Here is a 17,759-nt window from a genome sequence, read left to right as displayed (position 1 = left end):
TTGGAACATGTCTTCAAATCCAGCAAAACCAATGTGATGAAATAAAAACAAGAAATGCTGGAACCACTCAGCAGGTCTGGCAGCATCTGTGGAAAGAGAAGCAGAGTTAACGTTTCGGGTCAGTGACCCTTCTTCGGAACTGACAAATATTAAAAATGTCACAGGTTATAAGCAAGTGAGGTAGGGGTGGGGCAAGAGATAACAAAGGAGAAGGTGTAGATTGGTCTCCCCACTACCAAATGCATCTTCCCCTCCCTTCCCGTCAGCATTCCGAAGGGATCATTCCCTCCGCGACACCCTGGTCCACTCCTCCATTACCCCCACCACCTCGTCCCCGTCCCATGGCACCTTCCCCTGCAATCGCAGGAGGTGTAATACCTGCCCATTTACCTCCTCTCTCCTCACTATCCCAGGCCCCAAACACTCCTTTCAGATGAAGCAGCGATTTACTTGTACTTCTTTCAATGTAGTATACTGTATTAGCTGCTCACAATGTGGTCTCCTCTACATTGGGGAGACCAAGCGCAGACTGGGTGACCGCTTTGCGGAACATCTCCGCTCAGTCCACCAGCAGGACCCTGAGCTTCCGGTTGCTTGCCATTTCAACACTCCCCCCTGCTCTCATGCTCACATCTCTGTCCTAGGATTGCTGCAGTGTTCCAGTGAACATCAACACAAGCTCGAGGAACAGCATCTCATCTACCGATTAGGCACACTACAGCCTGCCGGACTGAACATTGAGTTCAATAATTTCAGAGCATGACAGCCCCCCATTTTACTTTCATTTTTAGTTGTTTTTCTTTTTCTCCTTTTTACATTTTTTACAACCTTTTTTTGCATTTATTTCATTTCATCTTAGTTTGTTCAGTTTACTTACCCACTGTTTTTTTTCATGTTTGCACTTGCTGCTGTTCAATATTCAGTCCGTTAATACCTTTTCTGTACTAATGCTTTGTCTTTCAACACACCAGTAACATATTGTTTGCCTTTGCTCCATGACCTTTTGGTCAGCTATGTGGCCTTGTCCAATCTACACCTTCTCCTTTGTTATCTCTTGCCCCACCCCCACCTCACTTGCTTATAACCTGTGACATTTTTAATATTTGTCAGTTCCAAAGAAGGGTCACTGACCCGAAACGTTAACTCTGCTTCTCTTTCCACAGATGCTGCCAGACCTGCTGAGTGGTTCCAGCATTTCTTGTTTTTATTTCAGATTTCCAGCATCCGCAGTATTTTGCTTTTATACCAATGTGATGAAAGTTTTGTTTCTCTGCTGGCCATCAGGGTACTTACTTAACACCGGTTTGGAACGACACAACCCAATTCAAGCGGGCAGTATTCCCACAATAAATTAGCAGTCGTACTCAAAGATCAAGAGGAAGGGGGACAAAGGTCACACTGATTGAGTAGAAGACATTCTACAGAAGGCGGAGATTATATAAACGAACATTGGTGCAGCAGAATAGATTTACTCTACATCTGACTGACCATTTATCTGACTGAGTACTTGGTGTTGGCACAAGGTGCCAGAAATGAAAAGTCATTCCACAATCTACATCCCTTATCTCTTGTACATAAAAAAAAAACATTTTTTAAAAATCAAATATATGACACATGGTCCACAAAATACACATAGGGAAATAGAATAGTAAAGATGCTTTTCTTTTTGATGATTGGATCACAGATTGTGCACTTTTATTGCTTATATAAATAGCTAATCACATTAACCAAAAGAAAAAGCATACAATTTAGATTGGATGACCCACCTGGAGCACTACCAACAAGATCAGCAACTAAAAATACACTGCATCTGTGCATTCCGATGCACCTGCAATCTCTCCACTCTCCCAGGCAGATTAGTCACTGTACCTAGCCCTCAGAGTACAAAGGCAGGAGCAGCTGACATAAGTGATTGCAAATAATATTCATCACTAGGTAGCCTATATTTACTTATGCAAAATACAGTTTTAAAAAGCTTTTCCCCATCCCCAAAATAGAGGTTGCATTGGCCTTAATCTCACCACTCAACCATGGGCCTCAGTTTCCCTTTTTGCAAAAAATTACACACCTATTCAGCTAAAGGTCTGCAAAGCCATTTCTGTATATACACACTGTGTGCAAGCCAAAATTACTAGAGCTACTGAAAAGGATAATACAAATGCTTATCTTTCAGCTTTATAGTTCATTATTTTGTATTTTAATGCACAATCCTACTTACTAGCATATTTATGAGTTACACTTAAACATCTCAGTATGCTAGGTACAAACTTTCACTCTGCATAGATTGAAGGATGCCAATCAGAACAAGTCTAATGCATCATTTCTGACGCAGCCATCTAACATGTTGGAAAGTTTTTAACATTAAATATTAATCTATAATGAGTGCAAAAATATTTTCATTCTTACCTTATAAATAAATAGAATTAGTAATTATTGACATCAGTTTGCATCTTTAAGGACAATCTGCCTATTCCAATCGCACGTAAATGTACTTTTTTTTTTAAAGTACCAAACTGTATAAATATGCCTCTTTCTAAACCATCATCACCAATTCATTGCTTTAAAATAAACACATAACAGAGCAGTTAATTACCTGAAGTGGCCCAGGCAAAACCACCAACAAAAATGAAACTAATGCTTTGAAAATGAAGGTGGAGAATTTGATTCTAAATATCGCTTTAATACAGTTAACATCCAACAATAGCAGCTTGGTTCAACTGGTAGCACACTAGCCTCAGAAGGCTGTCAGTTCAAGCCACACTTCAGGATTTGGGTACATAAAATAGGCTAGCATTCCAATACAATACTGATGAAACATCAAATTAAGACCCAGTCTGCCTATTCTGGAGGTTCAAGTCAGCATTAAAGACACTAAAAGAGAGCATAGTCAAAGAGCAGGGAACTCCCTTGATGTCCTCCCAATAGTCCTTCCTCAACCACCATAAACAGATTAGCTGGTCATTCTTCTTATAACTATTTGTGGGATCTTACAATATGCAGCATAGTTGCTGTGCTTACCAACATAACGGTCAATGCACTCCAAAAAGTAATTAATTATATGTGATGCACTTTTAGATCCTTGAGTGATGTTATAAAGTGCTGTGGAAAATGCAACTCTTGTTATGCTTTGAGTATCACTGAACACAATATTAAGCAGCTACCTATTAAGATCACTTTAAGTTTGCTCTGAAGGTAGCCAGTGGGCAGACTTCAGTACTGTAGTTCCTGTACATTAATACTATGTAAATAACATACTCATTGAGTGGGAGTGAAAGAAAGCTCCGCATAGTCCTTCTTCTCTGGACAAGTGAAGGTATGTACCCTTTTCAGATAAACTGTTACCCCCACCAGTGTTTTCTGATTCTTGCTATTCCTAACTTCCACCCATACTGATTCTACTTCTACTGATCTTCTGAGGCCGGATCCTTTCTCACTAAAGTCTTTATGTCATCCTTTACTACCATGCTATGAATTTCCAAAATTCCTTAGATTCGGAAACAGTCCCATCAGATTGGAAATTGGCAAATGTTGCACTGCTTTTCAAGAAAGGAGGGGGAGAAAAAAAACAGGGAACTACAGGTCAGTTAGCCTAACATCAGTCGTTGGGAAAATGCTAGAATATATTATTAAGGAAGACTTAACAATGCGCTTAGAAAAGCACAGTATGATTAGAAAAGGTCAACATGGTTTTACTAAAGGAAAATCCTGTTTGACATATTTATTAACGTTTTTTGGAGGATGTAGCTAGCAGGGTAGATGAAAGGGAACCAAAAGATGTAGTATACCTGGATTTCCAAAAGGCATTCAATAAGATGCCACACAAAAGGTTAATAGGCAAGGTAAGGGTTCATGGAGTTGGGGGGGAATGTATTAGCATGGATAGAGGATTGGTTAACAGACAGGAAGCAAAAAGTGGGCATAAATGGGGCATTTTCAAGTTGGCAGGCAGTGAATAGTGGAGTGCTGCAAGGATCAGTGCTGGGGCCTCAGCTATTTACAATCTGTATTAATAACTTAGATGAAGAGACTGAGAGTAACGTATCTAAGTCTGCTGATGATACAAAGGTGGGTGGAAAGCTATGTCGTGGGGAGTACACAGAGGGGCTGCAAAGAGATATAGACAGGTTAAATGAGTGGGCAACAAGATGGCAGATGGAGTTTAATGTAGGGAAGTGTGAAGTTATTCACTTTGGTCTTCAGAATAGAAAAGCAGATTTTTTTTGAAAAGGTGTGAAACTTGCAAGTGTTGATGTTCAAAGAGACTTGGGTGTGCTTGAACAAAGAATACAGAAAGTAACATGCAGGTACAGCAAGCAATTAGGAAGGCAAATGGCACATTTACCTTTATTGTAAAGGGACTGGAGTACAGGAATAAGGAAGTATTGCTACAATTGTACAGGGTTTTGGTGAGACCACATCTAGAATACGGTGTGCAGTTTTGGTCTCCACATTTAAGAAAAGATATACTTGCATTGCAGGTAGTGCAGCAAAGGTTCACTAGATTGGTCCCTGGAATGAGGGGGTTTTGCTATGATGAGAGGCTAAGTATATTGGGCCTATATTCTTCGGAGTTTAGAAGAATGAAAGGTGATGTTATCGAAACATACAAGATTCTGAAGGGGTTGGATAGGGTAGACACAGAGATTGTTTCCACTGGTCCAGAAATCAGGACAGCACAGTCTCAGGATAAGGGGCCAATCATTTAGGACTGAGATGAGGAGAAATTACTTCACTCAAACGTTGAGAGTCTTTGGAATTCTCTACCCTAGAGGGTCGTGGATGCTCCATCATTGAATACATTTAAGACTGGGATAGACGCATTTTTGGTCTCTCAGGGAATCAAGGAATATGGCAAGCGAGCGGGAAAGTAGAGTTGAAGACTAAGATCTGCCATGATTGTATTGAATGACGGAGAAGTATTGATGGGCTATATGGTCTACTCCTGCTCCTATTTCTTGTGTTCTTGTGGCCTTATCCAGTAGCAGGAATTAAATGCAAGTGCATGTCAGAGCAATGTATTATCCGTTTAATTTCTGTGTTAAAGCAGTGTATTTGTTTCACTAATTTGTGATTTCATAAAAGCCTCTGGCACTAAATACTTTGAGAGTTTCAGAATATCTGTTGACCATGTGACAATCATCTGGATTTTTAAAAACATTTGGACATGCATTATTTCACTGTCCTAGTAGGATCAGTGATACAGTGCAAACACACTCCAGCATTACTGTATAAGTAAAGCTGACAAGAATATCCATATATGATCAATGCAGAAATAAATATGCCCTAGGATTATCCCTCAATGGCTAAAGTGCTTCCATCATCAACCTCTCAAGGGAAAAAAATCTACTCATTAAAATATACACAGATGAGAAATAATCTCATGCACTTATTAATGTTATCCCTTACTTGAATAAAAATTAGGTGAATTAAAATATATAATTTACATTTTTGTAGGGGTGGGCTGGTAACAATCAACACAGTATTCTTTTTGGGTCTATTCCAACACTTACAGTCGAAAGCATTGCTACAATCAGTTGCTCAATCTAGTTCTGGTATGCAACTGTATACTATTTGCCCAAGTGTAGTTAGTGCCCAAAAACACACAGCAACTTCAAATTAAAAGTACATTATGACAAAAATCGAGTCTTACAAAAAAAAACAGTGAATTAAAATAATTTGTTCCCCCAGTTATTAGAGGCCAGTCAGAGACCCAAGTCCCTGCCACCACAGCAAACCACTTTCAAGTTTCAAAAGGGCTTTCATTTTCCTTTTCAAAATCTTTGCTGTGCAAACTGTAACTTTAAAGCCTAATTATTCTGCATTAAGTTGGATTTTAAAATATACACATATATATTTAAAACATATTCAAGAGGGAGAAAAGGTGGTGACTTTCATTTTTCACCACGTTGTCCGCTGGTGGGTTGAAAGCGGGGTGGGGGGGGGGATCATCTTTCTCCCTAGGCCTTGGTCAGAAATAAAACCGAAATACAACAGCTCACTGCAAACAAAACTCAACAAACACCAGAATTCAACTCAGCCGAAACCGAGCCCCGGGCAATTAGACGAAATGATTTGCAAAATAACACATAAAAATACCCCGCAACATTCACTTAACTTCAGAGGTGAAACAACTTACAGACAGGCTGAACATGTCCAGCCAATTCCTCCAAGCTGTGCCGAGTGTACAAGTGAAAGGGAGCTGAAGCTGCTTGCTTACCTTTCGCAGTTCTTTCAAAGCAGATCCAAATCCAAGCGGGGTCAGGTCTGTGTTGTTTTTGCAGTGTCTCCAGGATGTCGGTCTGTATGTGCCGTGTGAATGTTTGACTGTGGACAGCCCCGGTGGTTTGCCGTCCTCCTGCAGTTCCCCAGACAAGCCTGAGGTTTCACTATACACAGAAATGAAGCACACTCTGCTTCTGCTGCTGCTGCCTTACTCTCCCTCTCTTCCAAGGGCTTGATAGGCTAAATCCAGGTCACATCTCCCCAGCCTCCCAGATTCTTACACAGCAACACAACGTCAAGCCAACCAAAAAACAGCCCCTTTCCCAGAAATTATTCCACTGGTTGCGAGACGATGAAGAAGGAGGAGGAGGAAAAAAAAACAATCAGCTGGTTTGCATCACCCACCAACCATATTGCGAAGTTGCAGTCAACGTCATCTGTGCTTCTCTGGTGGGTCACTTTGCAATATTATTATAAAAGGAGCAGAATTTTGTGTTATGTTTTAAACAGCTCACAATAACCTAGTGGACGATTTTATCGCAGTGTTACCAATTTCCTTTGAACTGTGCAGTTATTTAAAGACTTTTTTTTTGTCCTTGGTAATGGTAGTCTTTTCCATGCAAGAGTTTGTTTACATTCTTTTATTTCCTCTTGTGTTTTTTTATAATCAACACAGGAAGAAACATCAGGGGCGGCTGTCGCAAGATCTGTGAAAGTTCTTTTGCATTTAAAAATAAATAAAATCACGTTGGTGAAAGAATAAAAAAAGAGATTTGGATGTAATGGAGAAGGGTTTAATGTTTGGTTATTGGTAATGGTAACATAGGCCAGGCCGGTTGCAAGCTGCAATATTAAAATAATAGAGCAGGCAGCAATTTAAAAAACCACAAGCAGCAACCTCGTCCTTAATATTGCTCTTAAAAGAACGTTGGCTGCCCAAGATTCGAAAATGGAACGGAGTGTGGCCAGCTTCGCGTTCTAAATAGGAACCTTGGCTGCCCCCTCGTTCTATTCTGGAGTTTACACCTTCTAGTTCTGTGTTCATTTGATAAGACGCGAGTTCTGCTCGGTGAAATAGAAGCTTCAGCTCTGCATACTGTTTTCCTTTTTTATTCCAGAAAAATAACCTTCCACCCCACACTCTCTGCCAAAGTTTGTCCGCGAACCTGCAACTCAGGAAATAGCACAGGCCGTGTTTGTGCAGCATTGCTGGGTTGGGTTGCTTTGGTTTTGCGGTAGATCAACCTAATTTGACAACAGGAAATCCCGCCTCCGGCCCGGCTACGATTGGTGCTTGTGTTAATCTTATCGTTTTGTTGGATTGAGATGGGTGATGTGATTTAAATATGACCGTTGGCCCAGATGACAATCACATACGTTCCCATAGACAGGATTTTTTTTCTTTGATCCATAGAATTTGAAGGGTTTGCAGTGGTCAAGTGTGGTAACGCTTTGTAAAATGCTGGTCTATTCGTCCTCTCCTCCATGCAGGGAGGTGAGTGAGATCTCTTTGAGGTCCAGTTGGTTCCAAAGTGAATCACATGGCAATATAAGATTGGAACCGATTTCGGATTACCAACCCTTCAGGATTGGGCTGCAATCGCCAGGAATTGAAGATTAATCTCCAGGACAACTGCTGCGAGCAACCCTGAAGAAAAATGATTGGGGCATTTTTTTTTAATGTTTTTATTTTGTTTGAGCATTTCCGTTTATTACTTATAAAAATAGTAGAGATGCGGAAAAGGCTGTTTGACAGTCAAGAATCATCCAGTTGGGTAATGGAAAGTCAATTGATGTGGGACAGCGTGTTGCTGTGAGGATGGATGTTCCAGCTGACCAGTGTGGGGCCAGGGCAGTCGGTGGTAGGAGGTCATATGATGAAACCTCCTGGAATGTATGCAACTAGAGTTGGCAACCCTGAACTGAGTTGACCTACTGCAGCAGATTTAGAAATCCAATAGTTGGGGATTGCAGGTCTGCAGTACAGGGCACTGTGCATGACTAACCAGCCAACATCAGAGCTGGAGGGGCAGATATCTCAAATCACATATGAAAGTCCCTAAACATCTGTTCACCAGCCTTTGCCAAGACCTTTTAGTTTAGCTTAGTTTAGAGATACAGCACTGAAACAGGCCCTTCGGCCCACCAAGTCTGTGCCGACCATCAACCACCCATTTTATACTAATCCTACACTAATTCCACATTACTACCACATCCCCTGTCCCTACATTTCCCTACCACCTACCTACACTAGGGGCAATTTATAAAGGCCAATTAACCTATCAACCAGCAAGTCTTTGGCATGTGGGAGGAAACCGGAGCACCCGGAGGAAACCCACGCAGACACAGGGAGAACATGCAAACTCCACACAGGCAGTCCCCAGAATTGAACCCGGGTTGCTGGAGCTGTGAGGCTGCAGTGCTAACCACTGCGCCACTGTGCCTTTTGTAAGTGCATATGGCCCTACACAAAGAGAGAGTATACTCCATATTGTACCTGTGTAGATTTTTTGGTAGTTTGATTTAGAGATCTTAAGCATAGAAATGAGTTACATGTGAGCAGTAAGTTTTTTCATCAGCGTCCAGGTTGGGCACCCCTGAGCTGGAATAATTCCCTTGAGTGATAACTTCATCCATTGTCATCACTCGACTATTCGAATATTCTCCTGGCTGACTTCCCATCCTTCAGCTTCAGCTCATCCAAAAATCAGTTGTCCATTTCCTATCCCATGCCAAGTCATCCCTGTCCTTGATAATCTGCATTGGCTCCCTGTCTCCTAACACCACAAATGTAAAATTCGCTTCCTTGTGTTTAAGTTACTCCATGGCTTCACCTTCCCTATCTCTGTAACCTCCTCATGCTACAACCTCCTTCCTTAAGCTCTCCATTCCTCTGATTCCACACCCTTGTGCATGTCCCTCCTTTTGCCCCACTATTAGCACCTGTGCCTTCAACTGCCTAGGGCCCATGCTCTGGAATTTCTCCATATAAACTCCCCTGGCTATCCTCCTCCCTCTTGTCTACTGAGATCCTCCTTTGACCGAGATTGTGATCACCTTTCCTAATACCTCCTTTGGTTTGGAAGCCATCTTTTTCTTATGTTTCTGTAAAGTACTTGGAATGTTTTCCTACTTTATAGGTGCTGTGACGCTCACATAAAGTGCAGCGATTGAAACTACAAGAACTCACCCTGAAGAGGTTTAAAAATTGCCTTTTCTTATAAAAGAGTGGACAATGTGTTTTAAAATGGCCACCAAAGGTCAAAAGATCTGATTTGTTTATTCAAACAGTCTACTGTCCGGTACGAACAAAAGAATACATTCCAAGCTAAGAGGTGTCAATTGTACCCAACCTAAATCCATCAAGAAATATTTTTGAATTGAATGGGTTCTTCTGAAACAAAGAAGGTTTGAAGTAGTCACATCCTGGACCATTGTCAGTCACTACAGGCAGGAAAATCCCTGTCTCCCAGCAGACGCAAAGGTGTGAAACCATTTTTGACCACAAAAATAGCTCTCTGGAGCGAGAATGGGGAGACCCAGGAAGAAGCATCATAAAAGTCTAACCAGCTGGGAGAAAATCGAAAAAGACAAGAGGGAAGGCACCCTGCTGTGAATTCTACATTTTCAACTTGTGCAGCAGTGAATTGGAAGCGATCCTCTGTCTTCAACCAACGTTCAATCAACAGAGAAATCTACAAACACCTTAGGCCTGCAACCAAACAGAACTTGACCTCTAAGAGAATTCAGCAGGTTTACCATGAACCCCAAAACCCCAGCTCACTTAAAACCACTTATCCTTTTTTCCTCTCTATCTATCTCTTGCGTGTGTGTGTGAGTGAATGTGTGAGTGGGTGCAGTTGCGACAATTTCGGGATACGGCATATTGCTCAATAAATAATTAATCTTCTGTTTTAAACCTACAAGAAAACCTGTCGCTGTTTGTTATTTGACAAATAAAGCACAATGTGGTTAAAATCCTAATAACAAAAGCACTTACTGCAGTCAGATGTGAGTTGAACAATGGGAACCACCTACACCCCTCACCACATGGCCGTAACAGTGCTGTACAAATATAAAATGTTGTGGAGTGTAGAATGTTGAGTTATAAAGTTAGTTCCTCACCTCTCTCAAAATAATGACGTGGTGAAATTAGGATTTGAATCTAATGACAAGCAAGCAACAGAATTGTCAGATGCAGGAAAATAGTTAGTGACTGTCATTAGATTGGACTTCCAGCATCTAGCAAGGACCCTAGAAGGCTTGGAAAATGGCAGGATCAAAGGTTTGTGATCTGTAAAATTGAATGGATTACTGCAATAGATGAAATGAACTTTTTATAAGTAAAGCTCCTACAACCACTAGACTTGTAACAATATTTATCTCCAGTGGCCTATTAGTGCTAAAATAAGCCATTGTTGTGGTGTAGATAGTGATTGCTTGAAGTAGGGCACGATCACACTTATGTTTCCACTTTAAGTTGCTACTTATAGCAGTTAACCATATTCACTTGAAGTCATTCTTAAATCCATCGAAATTATCCACAAGCCTCTTATTAATATTCGAGAACCATAGTTGTTGCTAAAATATCATGTTTGTCTTTATAAATGCTGAGTTCTTTTTCATTCAAAGCTATATATATTGGCCATTTCTAGTTTCCCCGCCAACTGAATGGATTCCTGGGCTATCTCTAACATAATTAAGAGCCAATCACACGGTGTACTAGATCATGTAAGGGTGACTGATTTCCTTCCTTCAAGGGCAGTAGTGGATGAGTTGGGTTTTTACAATAATTAGACAGACATTGAGGCAATTTTTTTCCTGGATTCAGTTCTCAAATTACCAGATTTATTAAATTCACCTTTATAAATTGCCATGGTGAGATTGGAACTCACGACAGCTAATCCAGCACTATAACTATTATGTGGCAGTACACTTTTCTTTCTTGCAAGAAAAGCCCTTGATTGTTACAAGTCACACAATTACCACATTGTCTTTGTTCCAGCAGAAAACAGGAGTACCAGAAACCAGAAATCACACAGACGGTAGCAGTTCAAGATTAAGGCCCACCACTGCTTTCTCAAGGGAAATTAGGGATGGGCAATTAGTTCTGGCCTTACTCGTGATGCACGTATCCCAAGAACAAATTTTTTAAAAATCCTCCTGGTTCTTTCTTTAGTGTCTAGATAAATACACTGCAGGGGGGACTTTGTTCCAAAAGTTTCTTCAGACAATTCATGTACAAGAAATGCAAAAAGACTGCTGCAAATTCCAGAAAGGCACAGAATAATATCTATTTTTATATTGTTTTGAGGATGTAGGTGACACTGACAAAGCCACCGTAACTGATCATCCCTGTTTGCTTTTAAAATGTAGTGGTGGGCCTTCTCCTTGAACCGCTGCAGTCCATATGATGATGATGATGCTCCAGCAATGCTGTTATGTCAGAGGATAGTGAACAGGCATCAAGGAAGCAATGGCAATATGGGCTAAATATTGACAGGGGCGGGTTGCAAAGGCCAGGGGGAGGGGAGGCAGTGTTTCTGTGAGGAAATCGTAAAGTTGGACTCCACAGTGTGCATGGTTTTGCTCTCCACCCGGAAGTCAGCCTGATTGACAGGCTTGACTTCCAATCAGGTGGGGAGCACCCAGAGGAGTCCGCAGCCACAGGTAAATTACCTGCTGCTACTAGAGGGAGCGTGGGTGCAATCCTTGACCTCAAGGGGGTCAACCGATCCACAACCAGTGGTATTGAGTTTGTGGGGGGGGGGTCGTTCTGATTGGGGTTCCGGGGGTAGCACTTACCTTCTGCCCAAAACTGTCCTTGCCTCCCTTCAGCTGCCGGTTTACTGAGCCCTGGGAAACCCAGCCAGCCAGAGTTAAACCTATAAAGCAGGTTAAATCAGAGGCTGCCAGCTTCATTAAAATATTTAATTAGCCAACCCACCTCCTAATACGGTAAGTGCAGTTAATCTTCTGGTCAGTGGTGTCCCCAAGGTTGTTGATGGTGGGAGTCTCAGTGATGGTCAGTGGGAGATGACTGGACTTTTTGTTGTTGCGCATAGTCATTACCTAGTACTTGGTGCAAATGTTAACTGCTATTTGTCAGCCCAAGTCCAGATGTTATCCAGGTCCTTCTGTAGGCTGTTTCATTACCAGGGAAGTTAAGCGTGGAGCTTAACTTTGTGGATTTGTCAAAATACAGCCTCATTCCTGATATATATATACATATATATATATATATATATAATTATATATTATATTATTATTCTATATATTATTTTTTTTTTCAGACAATCACAACCATGATCCTTTGTGTCAAGTAATTCTAGCCACTGGAGGGTTTTCCCTTTGACACCCCCATTGACATCAGTTTGCTAGATGTCATAGTGATCAAATGCTGCCTTGACCTCAAGGTCAGCTACTTTCACCTCCACTCTGGTATTCACATCTTGTTCCCGTATCTGGGTCAAGGCTGTAATGGGGTCCTGATCAGAGTGGTTTTGCCCATCCCAAGCTGAGCATCAATTAGCAGGTCATTGGTGAATAAGGGTTGCTTGATTTCACAATTGATTATTCCTTCCATCACTTTACTGATGATTGTGAGGAGGCTGATTAAATTTATCCTTTTTTATGGATAGGACATGTCTGGGCAATCTCCCACATTGCTGGGTAGATGACTGTGTCATTGCTGTAATGCGACAACTTGGCTAGGGGAGTGGCTATCTCTGTTCCACAGATCTTCAGCATACAGCTGGGATTAACCTATCAACGCACTCAGCTGCTTTTTAATGTCATGTGGAGTAAACTGAATTGGGTGGATGCTGGTATCTATGATGGTGGGATTCTTTGGAGGACGCAGATTAGAAATGCCTGAATGACACTTTTGATTAAAGACTCTTGCAACACTTCTGTCTTGCCTGTTGGACTCAAATGTCCATTTAGTCTGCTACACCTAGCAGTGGTTTAAGTGACCACCACCATTCTTGATTGGATATGGTAGGACTCCAGAGCTTTTCTGTGAGGTTATAGGGCCAGCTCTGTCTATAATCTTCTGCTTTTTGTATTTAGTGTGCAGGTAGTCCTGTGGTTTAACTTCATTAGGTTAGCACCTCATTCTAATGTATGCCCAATACTACTACTGTCACACCGTGAACTAGAAATTGGTTTGCGCCATTCTTTGGGTGTGGGGATCATGAATCAGACTTGCGCGCACCTGTTGCGTAGAGGTAGGCAGCATATGAATATCATACTGCCTTCTCATTTCAATGAAAGGAGTGTGCAGCTGAATGCGACCTGTGTTGCTGGCTGCTGTACGCTCAACAGGGACCTAACAACATGGGAGGCGACCATATGTTCCAACTAGCCTTCAGTTCTTAAAGATAGTCAATCCTTCTTAAAGGGAAGCTGCACTGGAGCACAGAAGGCTGCTGCTAGTTGATACTAGGGCAAATCTGCACAAGGAATAAGGAACCCTCAAGCCAGGGAGAGGGCTCCCAGGTTCACAGATGCGGTGCTGGCGGCATTAGTGGCTGAGGTGAACGGAAGATGACAGACCATGTTTCCACAAGGGACCAGGAGCCCCTCAAGGCAGACCCTCCGCAGGGAGTGGGAGCAGGTGGCCAGTGAGGTCAATGCCTGAGTCTGGTCCCGAGGACCTGGCAATAATGCTGAAAGAAGCTTAATGAACTCACATTCGTGGTCAAGGTCAGTGAATGCATCTTCACATTACATCTCATTTTCACTGCACCATCAGTCTCTCACGTTGCTGAATGCATTAAACTCTCATCACTCGCCCAGCAGCACTGACTAGCATTCAAGCCTCACACCCAACATTCATACACTGCACCTCACCCACACACTCCTTCCATTGATGCCTGCCTCACACCCACCTCTTGCTGCCTCCACATACCGCCAGCTATTCAGCTATGCCAGACACATGACCCAAACACCATGCAACATGATCACTGGCATTCTGCCCTCTCTTTTGCAGGCTAAAGGTGAGCAGCAGAGAATCGATGCTGTCATCCACTGAGCCCTACAGAGGGGATGGTGCTTTGCATCATAGGTCTGGCAGCAATGGAACCCGTGGCATCTGGCATCACTGAGACCATTAGGGATGACGGTAAGAAAAAGTTTTATGCCCCTTCTCAACTCTCTCCTCACCTTCAGTCTGATATCTGGTATGAAATGAAAGCTGCAGATGGTGTGGGTGTGACCATGGGCCTCTTGCTTTCCTACCTACCCCACCCTCCATCACCCCAACCCTCCCCTTTCTGATTTGCTGTTAGATACCCAAGAACTGCTGCCTGGCCAGCTGCAACACACCCAGGAGGAAGAGGGAGAGCAACTACACACTAGTGTTAAGGAATCAACGTCACTTCATCTGATACTCGCAGCTATCAGTTCAGATACTGACACGACGTGTCACTTAGATGACACGACGTGTAACTTAGAGGGTAGTATAGAGTCAGAATCTGTACATGATGAGTCACTGGGCACCAGTGGCCTGCAGCCAGGCCAGGGTGAAAGGCAACTCGTGGGCCTGCTCACTGGAGGGCAAGGTCGTAGATGAGTTCTGCTACAGAAGACTCAGATGAGGACTTTGATGGAGCAACTTGCAGGAGGACACTGATGTGGATGCAGACCCAGATGCTTGGCGCATTGGCAGGCCTTCCAGACAGCCTCCTGTCACTGTCAAGGAGCATGGAGGAGTCCAGCTCCAATGTGGCATAAGGCACCATGCAGAGCTTGGAGCCCATCCTTGTCACTCTGAAAGCAATGGCCAACTTGATGATAGCACTCGCATTAGATGGAACGTCTGGTGGCTGCTGTCTCACCTTCCACTGCAACACAGGCAAAAGCCACCCAATATCCTAGTGCTGCAGTGGAAGCTCAGATGGGATCATGAGATCCATGCTTGCTGCCATGCAGGTTCAGACTGCTGCCATCATGGCTACAGATATCAATACTCAGAGGAGCATGCAGGCTCTCACGGTGGTCCACCAATCAGTTCCACAACAGATTATTAGAATTGTGGAGGTGCCCCCTGGGGGAGTGGCAATGGCACCATAATGCCATTTGTCTCTCAGGGTCAGAACATTCATGTTCCCACCACTGACACTTTGCCAGTGTCTCAGCGAGCCAGCCCAGATTGCTGCTGACCTTGGAGATAGTGCAATCCAAAGCCGGGCCCTCAAGACCCAGAATTGCTCAAGGGCATCCTGCAAGGCCATCTGCAGACTCTCCAAACGAAAGTCACAGCATCCACCAGCCATGTTGCAGCCACTGCAGTAACACTACGTAGAACCACTGGGACAGACAAGGGCACCTACAAGACAGGCATTACATGATTGCACAATCGTGAATAGTTCATTTCTGTTTGTACAATTGGATGTGTTATTGGATAAAGATGTTAATGAGAAGGTTTTAGTGTGTGGCCTTTATTGTTGAATGTTGGCCAGATGGTCGCTGTGATAGGTCACAGATGGACGTGACAGCGTGGAATAGTGGAAATCTGATAATGCGCTCTCTGACAGCCTGTCTGGTTAGAAGGGGTCCAGGATGCCCTGTCTCCTCCTCTTCCGGTTGTAGTCTTGGGATTCCTGGAGGTAATGGCTTTGCCTTCATAATAGCAATGTTGTGGAGGACACAGCACACCACCACAAACATCGAGACCATTCTGACGTGTACTGTAAGTCTCCTCCCAAGCAGTCAAGGCAACGGAACCATTGTTTCAGCAGGCTGATTGCCTGCTTGATGATGTATCATGTGGCTCTGTTGCTTTCATTGTACGCGTGCTCTCATGTGGTGGGATGGCCGAGGTCGGGGTGTTCATCGGCCATGTGTAGAGTGGGTAACTTTTGTCTCCAAGCAGCCAGCCTCTTGCCCCTTTAGGAGACCTGAAGATTACCTGAAGACCTGGTGGGTAGTGTCATCTGGTGCAGGATGACTGTAGTTGCTGCCAGGTTAGCGGATATTCACCAACATGACATTCTTGGCAGGGTTGCACACCAACAGTACATTTAGGAAATTGAACCCAATGTGGTTCCTGAATCTCTCCATGTTGTCCTGGGGGCCCCGCAGAGCCAGGTGCATGCATTCAATGACGCCCTGCACTATTAGGAATCCCACCTATCTGCTTGAAGCCACACGCCTTTTCATTCTCCTTGTCCCTCCTGAACAAGGAGGCGATGTGCTGTCTTCACCTGGAGTAGACCTCCTGGATGCTGTGATACTAGAAAATATTGGAGATGTCTCCCACTTCCACCTGGAAGGACCCAGACACATAAAAATTTAAGGCGATGGTGACATTCCTGGCCACTGGCAGAGCCATCCTCACCCTGGTGTGAGGCTCCAGGTCAGGTTGTAGGAGGTGGCACAGTTCAGTGACCACATCCTTGTTGAACCTGAGTTTTCTCAGGCTTTGCTCCTGGGTCAGGTATAGATAGAGAAGTGCTCCTGTAAAACCCTTGATCAGTTGGGCCTTCTGTGGAGGGCCCTCTTCCTCCTCCCTCTTAAAAGAGCTTCCCCTCTCTGCAGCCTCTGCTCCATTTCATGGTCATGTTGCAAACCAAGAAGCATGACAACCACAGACTCCATACCTTGGGCAGCAATCGTGCTACCTGAAGTTAAGCACCAGCTCTCAAAGAAAACGTCCAAATACATAACATGGTACTTCCACAAAATTCAGCTTAAACAGAAGTATGCCAAAAGCACCTCACCTGCAAGTTGGGTGCCTGGCCCTTTAAATAATGGAATTGGAGGGCCCCTCTTGAAGTTGAATGTATGTTCTTTGGCGAGTAACAAGTGTTACAATCTCGGCAGAAACCAGTAACTTTTTAAGAAAGAAATTTGAACTCCTCGTTATTAACCAAAAGAATTATACCACAAGATTTCACGTTATATACAAAAACCTTTACAAGAGTTAAACAAAGCAGGCACGACTAACTTAACATTATATTTTGTAATCACTTATACTTAAAACCTGAAAATCTCAACAGAACACTCACCATTTGACTTTATACTTCTACCCAAGAATTCCTCTATACTTTACAGGATCTTGAGGGTTCATTCACTTCTCCTGGGACCAATCCAAGGCATACCACAGCTCTCAGGAATTCACTTTGATTCTCCTTAGTTTCCCAACTATCTTCCAAGGTAGCATCCAGATAGGCGAACCCTTCAGCTCTCCATCAACACCTCACGAATTTGGATTTCCCCAGCCTGAGCAAGGGCCACACTCGCATCCTTGTGTAGTGACTCCAAATCAGAAACGCCTCTGGTTCCTGATGGCCTACCTGCTTCTTGTCCCAGTTTCCGGCAGATTCTCTCCGTCTGGTTCAAGCTGCTCTAAAACACAGACTAACTTTCTGTGAGCAATCACAGAGATAAAACACCCAAGAGCAAAAAAGGCACTCCCTGCATAATCTATCTCCATAACAACATGATACACCTGGGATGTCCCAGATAGAAATTTAAATTAATGTAACTTCTTGCTTCAAAACATACCCTTTGATCCTGAGCCTACATGAATA

At 43.2% G+C, this 17,759-nt stretch overlaps 1 protein-coding gene across 4 annotated transcripts in view; it reads right to left on the bottom strand.

Moving 5' to 3' along the window:
- Positions 1-17,759, bottom strand: part of LOC137375957 (ETS-related transcription factor Elf-2-like) — a 165,097-nt gene that overhangs the window by 121,878 nt on the left and 25,460 nt on the right. For 2 of the 4 annotated variants that reach the window (XM_068043746.1, XM_068043773.1), the window contains exon 1: positions 6,218-6,598. The exons of 1 other annotated variant lie outside the window; for it this stretch is intronic. The gene's annotated coding sequence lies outside the window, so the exon portion shown is untranslated. Of the gene's footprint in view, positions 1-6,217; positions 6,600-17,759 lie in introns of those variants that run through there. One more of the 4 variants, XM_068043766.1, reaches the window with a different exon arrangement.

Source organism: Heterodontus francisci, chromosome 1 (assembly GCF_036365525.1).
Source record: "Heterodontus francisci isolate sHetFra1 chromosome 1, sHetFra1.hap1, whole genome shotgun sequence".
Taxonomy (NCBI): Eukaryota; Metazoa; Chordata; class Chondrichthyes; order Heterodontiformes; family Heterodontidae; genus Heterodontus; species Heterodontus francisci.
The sequence above is the reverse complement of the archived record's forward strand: the minus strand, read 5'-3'. Positions and strand labels throughout refer to the sequence as shown.